Source organism: Cibotium barometz, chromosome 28, assembly GCF_041138505.1.
Source record: "Cibotium barometz isolate CiBa-2024 chromosome 28, ASM4113850v1, whole genome shotgun sequence".
NCBI classification, from domain to species: Eukaryota; Viridiplantae; Streptophyta; class Polypodiopsida; order Cyatheales; family Cibotiaceae; genus Cibotium; species Cibotium barometz.
In genome coordinates, this window is record NC_141073.1 from 13,759,162 (window position 1) to 13,771,869 (window position 12,708).

At 43.9% G+C, this 12,708-nt stretch overlaps 2 pseudogenes; both read left to right on the forward strand.

The window, feature by feature from the left end:
* Nucleotides 1-6,320: 6,320 nt before the first annotated feature.
* LOC147622527 (uncharacterized) lies at nucleotides 6,321-7,198 on the forward strand (annotated as a pseudogene).
* Nucleotides 7,199-7,282: 84 nt separating this feature from the next.
* LOC147622528 (uncharacterized) lies at nucleotides 7,283-10,773 on the forward strand (annotated as a pseudogene).
* Nucleotides 10,774-12,708: the final 1,935 nt, after the last annotated feature.

Sequence of the window (12,708 nt, forward strand, 5' to 3'; positions counted from 1 at the left end):
AATTATTTCTTAATCACTTTGTTAATCATGTTGATTCTAGTGTTTGATCCACCATAGCTCATCATTTTGCTCAAATTTCAACACCGCACACCATTAATGAGTCACATTCTGAATGTCTAACCATAAAGGAAAGAGCAGCCATGCTCCGCCAACACTCTACTTTTTCAAGTCAGGTCAGGTTGCTACAGTTCAAGCTGCGAGCATAAGAGTCTAGAGTCGGGCAGCTGAGCCACCAAATGAGCAAGGCGTCAGTCCCATAGCTTCAGGTAATACTTGTGACTAGACCGCATGTAAATATGTTTTTCTTTTATTTTTGTTTGTTTTTATGCGTGTCTAAGTCCTGGCCGGTGAGCGGGATATATTAGTGTGTCGCTTATGCCGGATGGGTAAGCAAAGAGTCGAAGTCTATTAAACTAAATGGAGAAAGAGAAGAGTCCCTTCACTCACGCACAATACACTTTATTTTACGCAACCTCTACAACAAATGCCACTTGTTGACCGCATAAATGTGAGACCATGAACCGTCTTGTATGGTTAATGTGCTCCGTTTCTACCTCAAGTATCATAATATCCCTAAGAGCACAAAGCAGTAAACAACAACATGCTTATCACCAGCTGGGCACTTAATAAAGATGAAGGCAATTTTTTCCCAAGTGGTTTTTTCCCTTCATCCATAAACCTTTTTGTATATACCATAGTAATCAATATGCACAAAAAACTGAGGCCATACCATCAAAAATACTCTTCAGCACCGCATATGGGTTGTGAGAAACACATCCTCATCAACAAACGCCACTTAACTGACTGCCTCGGCAGATCTCTTAAGTACCCTTAGGATTTTTTCACACAGCATATGTCTTTTGTCATGCATTCTCTGTGAAGCATTTAAGGCTCAACCCGAGCATTGCATAAGGCACGCTTCTGAGAAATACCCATGCACTTGAAGCACAAATAAATGTAGGTACTACAATGCTAAGGAAGATAAGGGCATTTTTATGAATGCACTTCTATTCTAAAAGGTTGCAGGTTCTTCACGATATCAAGCTACTTCTGCAGAGCAGAACCTCAATAAGTTTCACACCTCTACAATTACAAGGCAAAACAACAAAGATTCGGCAATCAACCAAGTAGTTTACACAGCATGTCTCACCCACAATAACAATCAGACTTGGGGGAGTCTTCTGTGTTGTGTCGTAGTAGTACAGTGGTAAGTTTCTCGAAAATCTTTTCACATGTTGGTTGCTACTAACCTTTTAACCCTCACACTAACTTCATTTTCATACTCACTATGGTTACCAAAATATGTGTAACACACGCATGTAAGCAAGAAATTCAAACATTTGCCATAAAAATGATACTTCAATGAATTGAAGCCATGCACAACAGCCATACGTGACTAACTTTCATCCGTTTTACACTAACTTGCTGAAGCAATCAACTTGTGAAAGATTTTTTGGGACTATTGTTGGCTGCTAACCTTACTTGTGCAGCAACACACACAAAAGAACAACTACAGACACCTTTGAAGCATGTCCGAGGACGTACATGGTTTAGACTTGGGGGATTGTTCGGGGAATAGTTGCCTTTGGTCCTTACAAGCAAACGGGCGACAAATGCATGAAGAAAAGAGTGCCATTTGTTATGAGGAGCTGCGGGAGCAATATGCCAAAACAGGGATGTGCGTATGCCAAAACAGGAAAGTTTCCATTTTTGGGACTTTTGAGCCGTTCGGATTACGGGTTACGAGGAATGAAGAGCAGGTACCGCCCAATGAGCCAATGTCAAGAGAGAGGGAGCTATAAACAAAGAGAGTAAGCAGCGGGAGCGGGAACCCGGGAAACTGGTTTTGAAGACTTTTTCCTATTTTTAAGTGAATCCCGTCTAAGTGCAATGTAATGTGTGTCAAGACGGAAGACGGGCTCGTAAGAGTTCCACAATGTATAATTCTTAGCCTATTTTCCCATGTTTTAGCCAATTTCTTAGTGGGTTGTCCGCCCAAGTGTGAAAATACTAGAAAGTGATAGCCCTAGGTATAAAAGTCAACACAACTAAGAATTGAGGGCTTTTTGGGTCATTTGCAAAAGTGAGCTCTCAAAGTCTATACTCTCTCCTCTAACTTGAGCTAAGCTCCAAGCTTCCATGGAAAGCTTCAAGCTCCCATGGAAAGCTTCTTATGTAGTTAATCTTTTATGATTAATACATGGCTATGGCTTCTCTCTAAGTGTATCTCCTTCTCTCTCTCTCTTTGAATGAATGTATGGCCAAGCATCAATGCTCATGTGTGATTGAGTAGTTGATAAGCTACCATTCTATTTATTTCTTTGATTAAGGATTCTTCTCTATTTGTTTAAGCATTGTTGCTAATCATTCAAGCTTGTGGGTTTGCAATAAGGGTATGGGAAGCATGTATGGGAATGTAGATGAATCTTTGTTTAACTTGCTTGCTTGAGTGTGTGTTTCTTTGTTTGAATGAGTAGATTAGCATAAGCATTGTCATTGTGGGTTTGCTAATTAAGCTTGTAGTTAATGAGCTTCTTGCAAGAGTAATGTGTATGCTAAGAGTTGAGTCCATTGAGCGAGTGTGAGTAGCATAAGGTGAGAGTGAGTGGATTAGCTTCTTCATAGCTAATCTACTTAGTTAGTGTGTGTGTGCATAGATTTAGAACCATTAAGCTACCCTTTGCATTAAGCTATAAACTCCCTTGCCTTGACAAAGCAAGGTTTCTTCCATGTGCTAGCCGGGTTAAGCTCTCCACAAGTTGACCTCTTCTCCTTCCATGAGATGAGTGTGTGTGGATGCCACTATCCAATAGTGACCCCAACACACGTGAATGGATTTCCTATGGTCAAAAATTGCGTTTCGAACGCGCCCGCGCACATGTTCGGTGTCGGATGGGGATGAAATTTGGTATGCCTCTCCAACATGATGTGTTTGAGAGGCGTACCAAGTTTCATCCCCATCCGTCACACCGAACAAGTACGCGGGCGCGTCCGAAATGCAATTTTTTACTAGGCACATGAATGGATTTCTTATGATGTGTTTGAGAGGCATACCAAGTTTCATCCCCATCCGACACTGAACATGTGCGCGGGCGCGTCCGAAATGCAGTTTTTTACTAGGCACATGAATGGATTCTATGGTCAAAAATTGTGTTTCGGACGCGCCCGTGCACATGTTCGGAGTCGGATGGGGATGAAACTTGGTACGCCTCTCTAACATGATGTGTTGGAGAGTGGTACCAAGTTTCATCCCAATCCAACACCGAACATGTGCGTGGGCGCGTCCGAAACACAATTTTTGACCATAGGAAATCCATTCACGTGCCTAGTCAGAAACTGCATTTCGAACGCGCTCGCGCACATGTTCGGTGTCCGATGGGGATGAAACTTGGTACGCCTCTCCAAAACATTGTGTTGGAGAGGCGTACCAAGTTTTATCCCCATCGGACACCGAACATGTGCGCGGGCGCGTCCGAAACACAATTTTTTACCATAAAATTCATTCACGTGCCTAGTAAAAAATTGCGTTTCGGACGCGCCCGCGCACATGTTCGGTGTCGGATGGAAATGAAACTTGGTATGCCTCACCAAAATGGTGTTTTGGCAAGGCGTACCAAGTTTCATCCCCATCCAACACCGAACATGTGCGCGGGCGCATCCGAATTGTGCCCATAGAATCCATTCACGTGCCTAGTCAAAAATTGCATTTCGGACGCGCCCGCGCACATGTTCGGTGTCGGATAGAGATAAAATTTTTGAATATAGGAAATACATTCAGGTGCCTAGTCAAAAACTGCATTTCGGATGCGCTCGCGAACATGTTCGGTGTTGGATGGGGATGAAACTTGGTACGCCTTTCCAACACATTGTGTTAGAGAGGCGTACCAAGTTTCATCCCCACCTCACACCAAACATGTGCGCGGGCGGATCCGAAACACAATTTTTGACCATAGGAAATCCATTCACGTGCCTAGTAAAAAATTGCATTTCGGACGCGCCTGCACACATGTTCGGTGTCGGATGGGGATGAAACTTGGTACGCCTCTCCAACACATTATGTTGGAGAGGCGTACCAAGTTTCATCCCCATCCGACGAACATGTGCGTCATGTTGGAGAGGCGTACCAAGTTTCATTCCTTTCCGACACCGAACATGTGCGCGGGCGCGTCCGACATGCAGTTTTTGACTAGGCACGTGAATGGATTTCCTATGGTCAAAAATTGTGTTTCGGACGTGCCCGCGCACATGTTCGGTGTTGGATGGGGATGAAACTTGGTACGCCTCTCCAACATGATGTGTTGGAGAGGCGTACCAAGTTTCATCCCCATCCGACACCGAACATGTGCGCGAGCGCGTCCGAAATGCAATTTTTTACTAGGCACATGAATGGATTTCTTATGGTCAAAAATTGTGTTTTGGATGCGCCCGCGCACATATTCGGTGTTTGATTGGGATGAAACTTGGTACGCCTCTCTAACATGATATGTTGGAGAGGCGTACCAAGTTTCATCCCCATCCAACACCGAACATGTGCGCGGGCTTGCCGAAACGCAATTTTTGACCATAGGAAATCCATTCACGTGCCTAGTCAAAAACTGCATTTCATATGCACCCACGCACATGTTCGGTGTCGGATGGGGATGAAACTTGGTACACCTCTCCAACATGATGCATATGTTCTGTGTCGGATGGGGATGAAACTTGGTACGCCTCTCCAACATGATGTGTTGGAGAGGCATACCAAGTTTCATCCCCATTCGACACCTAACATGTGCATCTTGTTGGAGAGGCGTACCAAGTTTCATCCCCATCCGACACCGAACATGTGCGTGAGCACGTCCGAAATGCAATTTTTGACTAGGCATGTGATTGGATTTCCTATGGTCAAAAATTGTGTTTTGGCATGCCTGCCCACATGTTCGGTGTCTGATGGGGACAAAACTTAGTACGCCTCTCCAACACAATGTGTTGGAGAGGCGTACCAAGTTTCATCCGCATCCAACACCGAAGATGTGCGCGGGCGCGTCTGAAATGCAATTTTTGACTAGGCACGTGAATGGATTCTATGGTCAAAAATTATGTTTCGGGCGCGCCCGTGCACATGTTAGGTGTGGGATGGGGAGGAAACTTGGTACACCTTTGCAACATGATTTTTTGGAGAGTGGTACCAAGTTTCATCCCCATCTGACACCAAACATGTGCGCGAGCGCGTCCAAAACACAATTTTTGACTAGGCACGTGTGGATTCTAGGATCTTCAAACCTTTCCGGTTACAGGTTACACGGAATGAAGAGCAGGTACCGCATGAGAAGTCAGTGTCAAGAGTGAGAGAGCTATAAGAGAAGAGTGTAAGCAGCGGGAACGGGAGTCCGAGAGACCGGTTTTGAAAACTTTTTCCCATTTTTAAGTGAATCCCGCCTAAGTGCAATGTAATATGTGTCAAGAAGGAAGATGGGCTCATAAGAGTTCCACGTTGTATAAATTCTTAGCCTATTTTCTTGTAATTTATCCATTTTCTTAGTAGTGTCCGCCCAAGTGTGAAAAACCTAGTAAGTTTTCACCTAGGTATATAAGTGAACACAACTAAGAATTTGGGGCTTTTTTGGTCATTTGTAAAGAGAAGAGCTCTCCATCTCTAGCTAAGCTTATCTAAGCTCCAAGCCTAATTGTGATTAACTCTTTATGATTAATACATTGGCTATGGCTTCTCTTCATTGTGTTCTCTCTCTCTCTCTCTCTCTCTCTTCTAGTGTATGAATGAGAAGCAATGACTCCTTGCTCATGTGTGATTGAGTAGTGGATAAGCTCTCTAATCATTCTTTCATTAGTGTAAGAGCTTTGTCTATTGATTTAAGGATTTCTAGTCTACTAATCTAGCTTGTGGGTTTGCTTATTGGGCTTGGGAAGCATGTGCGGGATAGTAGATAGATTCTATGCTTTCTTGCTTGCTTGAATGTGTGGGTTTGATTCTTAAATGTGTAGCATTGCTTGCTTAATCACATGCTTAGTCTTCTTTGTTATTAGCTTATGTTAATGAGCTTGTAGTGAAGGGAATGTGTGTGTGTGTATTTAGCTTAATCTAGAGAGAAGAAGAGGTTAGCATAGATTGTTAAGTGAATGAGTGAGCATCATCATTGCTTTGCTCATTTGATTAGCTTGTAGGAGTGGGTTAATGACTAGATTAGTGCCCTTGATTAAGTTAACTACTCTCTTACGTTGACACGGTAGGATTTCCTTCATGTGCTAGCCAGGTTAAGCTTCCTGCATTGACCTCTTCTCCTTATCCATAGGGTTGAGAGTTGTGTGGATGCTGCTACGCTATGGCGGGCCCATCAGTGGATATTGAAAGAGAGATGCATGCAACTGGGGTGGCACATAAAAATAATATGTACACAACATTGAAATGGGAAATGCATGCCATTATGAAGGCAGAGATGAATGTATTGGAATGTATGATGCAAAAAAGATTAGACGATGCACTTGCCACTTTTGAATCATGGAAATCAAAAGTGGAAAAGTGCATAAGTGAAAAGGACGCTATGATAGAAGAACTCAAGGGAGAACTTACAACACGTAAAAGTAGGTCAGAAAAGGATGGGGCAAATTAGCCCTCAGTGATAGAGGAGCTGAATAACATTAAGGAGAAGGTGAAAACATTTCAAGAAGAGGAAGAGCAAAAATCACGGGAAGCCTCCTCATGGGCGGATGTCCTCACCAAGACACAAAAGAAGGTTGATGAAGCGGAGAAGTGGATTGAGGTCGCAAAGAAAGGGAAAGGTGGCCTGCATGAAGCTACACCCTCATCAACATGACCATAGAGGAAGAGAAAAAGAGGAAGACAAGGGCTCTTCATGTCCGTGTCACGGGTCTCAAAGACACTGACAAAGTGGAGGAAGAAATGAAAGAACACTTGAAGTGCATGAGCATCTCCGAGCCTACACACATAGGTGCTTGGAGAGTGGGGAAGAAGGGGAATGAGGGGAGAGGAAGCTCTAAGGAAAGAGCGCTCATCATACGTTTCCCTACAATGGAGGCTAGGAAGGAGTTCTTGAAGAAGAGTCCTACACTCAAGAAGACTGGGGCACAAATAGCACAGATGCAAGAGATGATGCCTGAGATCAAAGCAGCCAGGGAGAAGGGGAAAATTGCTTTCTATAGAGGAGGAAGAGTTGTGATTGTGGAGAGATGCACCACATGATGGTGCGCAACCTATGGGACCCCAGCCTAAAACTAGCAGCATGGAACTGTAACGGGTCATTGAAGCTAGATGTATCATGTGGGTGCCTTTAAAGATAGCTTCAATGGAAGAGACATTATTTTCTACTGAGAGACACACCAGACTCTCGGTGGCACATTACCTAGGGTGACAAGATACCATTGGGAGACTACTTGTAGACAGGAGGTGAGATTAGAGCATAGAGGACGTGGGTCAGGAGGTGTGGCAACCTTATTCAGGGAGGAGTTGCAGTTCCTCATTTGTATTGTTTGGAGAGATGAGCATGCCAAATATATGTGGGTCAAGGTGAAAGCGGAGACTGGAAGGTCACTCTATATTGCCATATGCTATTTTTCCCCAGCACATCTCACTATGCACCGCCCAAGGGGCAATCACCATATATGATACTGGATGAGGACATATGGGAATTCTCTAGGGATGGGGATGTCATCCTTCTGGGGGATTTTAATGCCAGGACGGGCCACTCTCAGACAGTCTTTTACGATACCTCAGAGGAGATGTTGAGAGAGTTGGATGTCAGTGATTTGGGATTGGCCAGGCTTTCGCAGGATGAGAAGCACATTGGGTATGGGGGATATCTGACAGATAATAATGGGGACTGCACATGGACTGGCCATTTTGAATGGCCTACAGAGATCTCCAGCATTGAGTGGGTTCACTTGTTTTCCTCACAGACATGGGGCTAGCACATTGGATTATGTTTTGGCTCAGCTCAGTTTTATACCCTCTATTTAGGACTTTATAATCGGCCCTAGGCCTATTGGGGTAGCAGTAGATCACACCCTCCTCACCTTTACCATCTCATTCTAGTTTAGTACAGCTCGGTTGGCACAGACATCTATGCATACCCAATACACTTTTACATCGGAGACTGACTCTTTCTATAGAGATGGCATATACAGACGCTTAGTTATTGAGGAGCCGGGACGTCCATTAGAGGAGCTCACCCAAATATTGACAGAGACATTACATGATGCAGCAGAGGCATACCCACACACCCAACCTGAGCACAGACGTCGTTCGGGGAGCATGCCCTAGAACAGTTGGTATGATAAGGAGTGTAGAGAGACGAGAGCCACACTTCAGAGAGAGGTGCCTCTGGAAGTCATCACTCATAGACAGTCATAGATTTCCTTCGGACGCCTAGTACGACAGAAGAAGAGGACTTATCGTGCTCAGTTAGAGAGAGAGTTGTACCAGCTATTCTTGAGTCAGGACTCAGGCGAGGCATGGAAATTTTTCCATGAGCACTCCCCTCCATCGGCTTTCACATCCACTGATATTTGGGGTGATTATGCATCATCTCTTTACACAATCCTAGGAAAGCCTCCTCTACCAGATCCTTCGGAGCCATGCCCACAGACATGCACTTTCTTTACCATCGAGATGGTAAAGAAAGCTATTAACAGGATGAGAACTAGGACAACATATGATCATGATGGATTGGTGGCGGAGCACTTCATACATGCTAGAGATATGCTAGCAGAGCTTCTTGTAGTGATGTTCAACCGAGCCATGTGTGAGGGTTTTCCTGACACTTGGAGTATGTCCACTATTGTGCCCATCTTCAAGGCAGGAGACCTAATGATGCCTGGGAACTACCGCACTATTATGTTTGGGCACACATTGGCCAGGTTGTATGCATCCATTCTTGAGCATCAGTTGAGTAGATAGGCAGAGAGAGCAGGCATACGAGCATCAGGACAAACAGGTTTCTGGAGGGGCTTTTCTACTCTTGATCACATATTGACACTTAGAGCTATTATTGAGGAGGGCAGATCACATGGCAGGAGGATTTATTGTACCTTTGTGGATTTTTGCAAAGCATTTGACATAGTCCCTAGAGCCCAACTGATGCGTAGACTACAAGAGATGGGTGTACCCACAAAGCTGATTTGGGGGGTCATGGCTCTGTACAGGATAGTTGTGGGACAGGTTTGTACTCCAGAAAGGTATCTGAGCTGATTCACTCCACTATTGTGGTGAAACAGGTATGTCCACTCTCCCCTCTACTTTGTCTGGTATGTATGTAGATGAGGTTTCAGATTACATCAAGAGGGGGGGTGATAGAGGAGCACATGTAGCAGGGACATGGATTTCATTGCTACTGTATGCAAATGATATTGTGTTGATATCGGATTCACGAGAGGGGATGCAACGACATTTGGATGCATTGCACACATTTCCTAGTGATAGCGGCTTATCGGTGAACCTTGGCAAGTCCAAGGTTATGGTGTTTAACACCACACCACAGTGGGTCAGGCGATCTGCAGCGACCATTTCATGTGGTCCGAAGATGGTGGAGTATACAAATGCATACACCTACCTTGGAGTGGACTTTAGTGGTCGAATGTTTTCTTTGAGGAGAGCAACAGAGACTAGACTGACGAGAGCATATGCAACTCTGGGGAGGATGGAGAGGATGTGTTTGCACGTTCAGTTTCAAGAACCTCGAACAAAGCTCTGGCTTTTCGACACCAACACTTTGGTCACATCGGCTATGCTATATGGGGTGTAGATATGGGGACCATCAGTAGATCATCATAGCCGAGTTGGTAGTACTGATGGATGAAATGGTATGGAGAGACCTCTGGTCTCTATGATTTCTCAGATGATTAAGGCCAAGGCCTTTGTACCGCATGCAATTATTTGTGTAGAGCTTGCTGCTCCCCCATTGTTCATAGAGGCATTTACCAGATCTGTCTCTTTTATACACATTATTTGGGATCTCCCCAGAGACAGATATGCCCGCCTAGCTTTGGAGTCTTCTCAACAGCTTGCCTCAAAGGGGGAAACATCTTGTTGGTATGCACAGATGACATCTTGGTTTCATCTACATGGGTTTGACATGGATAGACTACCCCCTTTCCAGTACTCGCTAGACGCACCCTCCTTGTCCCTCATGTAAACCGAGATTACCCGGCTCGTCAGGCAGGACTTGATTCAGTTAGACACTAGGAGGACATGGACACAGCCAACGCGTGAGCTGGACACAAAGATGGCTTTTATAGAGAGCATCTTCTCTAGCTCATAGAGGATGGATTTGTGACCAGACCGACCTACATGGACACTCATTTATCCCGATGTGCTATTGGTCAGATGCGCACATCATCACATTAGTTACAGGTTGAGACTGGAAAATTTTGGGGGTACAAGCAGAGGCCAGAATTTGCCAGTTGTGTCATATAGAGCCAGAGATAGAGCTACATCACATATGTCATTTTCCAGTATACTATGAGATACGAGACCACTTCCGCTGCCTATTCAAAGAGGGTTTTGGACCACTGGCTAGAGTTATGAGATATGAGGATCAGAGATGCCTTGGGATTTTTTTGCTGGAGCTGCGCAAACCCAGGGAGGGTCTCTTGAGGAGCTCAGACAATGGGAGACATTCATAGAGGGAGATCACTGATTTCTTCAGACCACAGACTCAGCAGGCAGATGAGCAGGCATCACAACAGACTTCAAACTCCACCTGTACTAGAGGTATTTTGACTGATAGGGCCATTGAGCTTGGGCGATCGAGACGCCCATGACTACGAGTTTCATCACAACTTCAACGGAGGCTGCATCAGAGGGTCCGGACTATTCTAGCACGACATGGGAGACGTCCAGTTAGAGTACTCACCAAGGAGGACATTGATGAGTTTCGCCAGCGAGACCGATGCTAGACATCTTGGGACCCTGATTTCAGCATTTCAGCTCATTTCAATTTTTTAGTCTTCTCTTTTTTTACCACATAGACATTGTATCAGAGTTTTTCTTTTAGCACACAGACATTGTATCAGATTCGCCACTTTGTAACCTTTTTTGGTCTCATAAGTCATTTTGGCCTTTTGTAGACGTATCATTTCATTTCATTTCTCTCTCTCTATTCTCTACATAAAAAATTGATTTTTTATGAATACATAAATTAAGGAGTATTTTGTACTCTCTCTCTCTCTCTCTCTCTCTCTCTCTCTCTCTCTCTCTCTCTCTCTCTCTCTCTCTCTCTCTCTCTCTCTCGTGAACAAAATTGGCAATATACAAAATCTCAATTGGTAAGTCCCAAGAGATAGCCCCACACAACAACCTTACATGTATAAGAAAAGAACTCACCTAAGATCTCTGATAAGCTATATAGATATTTGCTTGGAATATCAACAAACTTGAAATTCGTATTATCAACAAACTTTAGATATGAAGTCAGCTCATGGAGAAAATTTGTGCATGAGCTACAAAAGATACACTGATATAAAAGAATTAGCAGAGTTCAATACATAAGGCACCATTACTTTTATAATATTTTTTCGTATTTTGTGGAGAACAAACTTCAAAGATTTGTTGCAAATGTTCTCAATAAATATTTACACTCATGATGCACATTGAAATTTGAATACATGCCTCACAAATCTTAAGATGTGATGGCCAAGATGAGGAGCCTTCACATGCTAAGCACTCGTCTTGGCCACCGCATGACAACAAAGATAGACATGGAGCAACATGGAGACCTGCTCAGAAAAATGAGGCTAATTCCATTAAGAAGGAGATGTTGAGTTCTTTATACCACATGTGCTAACTCATGTCTTATTGAACAAGTGTAGAAAAGCATCATGAGTTATGTAGAGAAGCAGTAAGTAGTTGTTACAATTTATATAACTTGTGCCTAGAGAGTGACAATTTGCGGCTCTACCAGTCCTTAGCGACATGATGTGCAACCCTTCAAAACATGTGACAATTTGCACCACTACCAATCCATGATGTTCGACCCTTCAAAACATGATGGGCCATTTTTCTTGAAATATAAAATCAAATTTGTACACATGTGTACTTAAAATTACATCCTTTTTGCTAACTTTTGATGGAACATTATCTCCAGGTTGCTAACTAAGATGATGGCAGCTATTTGGAGGTTTGTACATAGACCTTGGGATTGCGGTGGAATGGTGCTAAGCATGTATGGGCCAACTTCCCCAAGGGTATTGCATTATTGTCAAAGAGCCCACTTGTTCCATGATGGAAGGAGTTTAGTGATGTCTTGGTTTGCATATTAGACTTAGGAGTTCACCTTCCAAAGCTAACATGATGTATTTGGAGAACGGTGTTCTCTACCTTGCGGTATGTGGCAAATAGAGATCTCTCGTTGACCAATGTGTATGGAAACACTATGTCAACCGAGGACTATACCCAGCTAGCGCATAGAGGCAATCCCTTGTGGAGAGCACACATTGAGAGCTTAACCCACATGACACATCTACTCATACTAGGCAACAATGAGCTCCATCCTACAAACCCACATATGTCCCCACATGAATCAAGAGAGCAAAGGAATGTAGCAAGCTCTCCTACAAGCCTACTAACTCAATAACTCTTCACACTCCCTCAATCCCATTCCCATCAAGCATAGGTTAAACCCTACTTCCCTATTGTAAGCAACTCATACAATGCATAACCCACAAGCTTAAGCAAGCTAAGAAACACATATTCTCAAA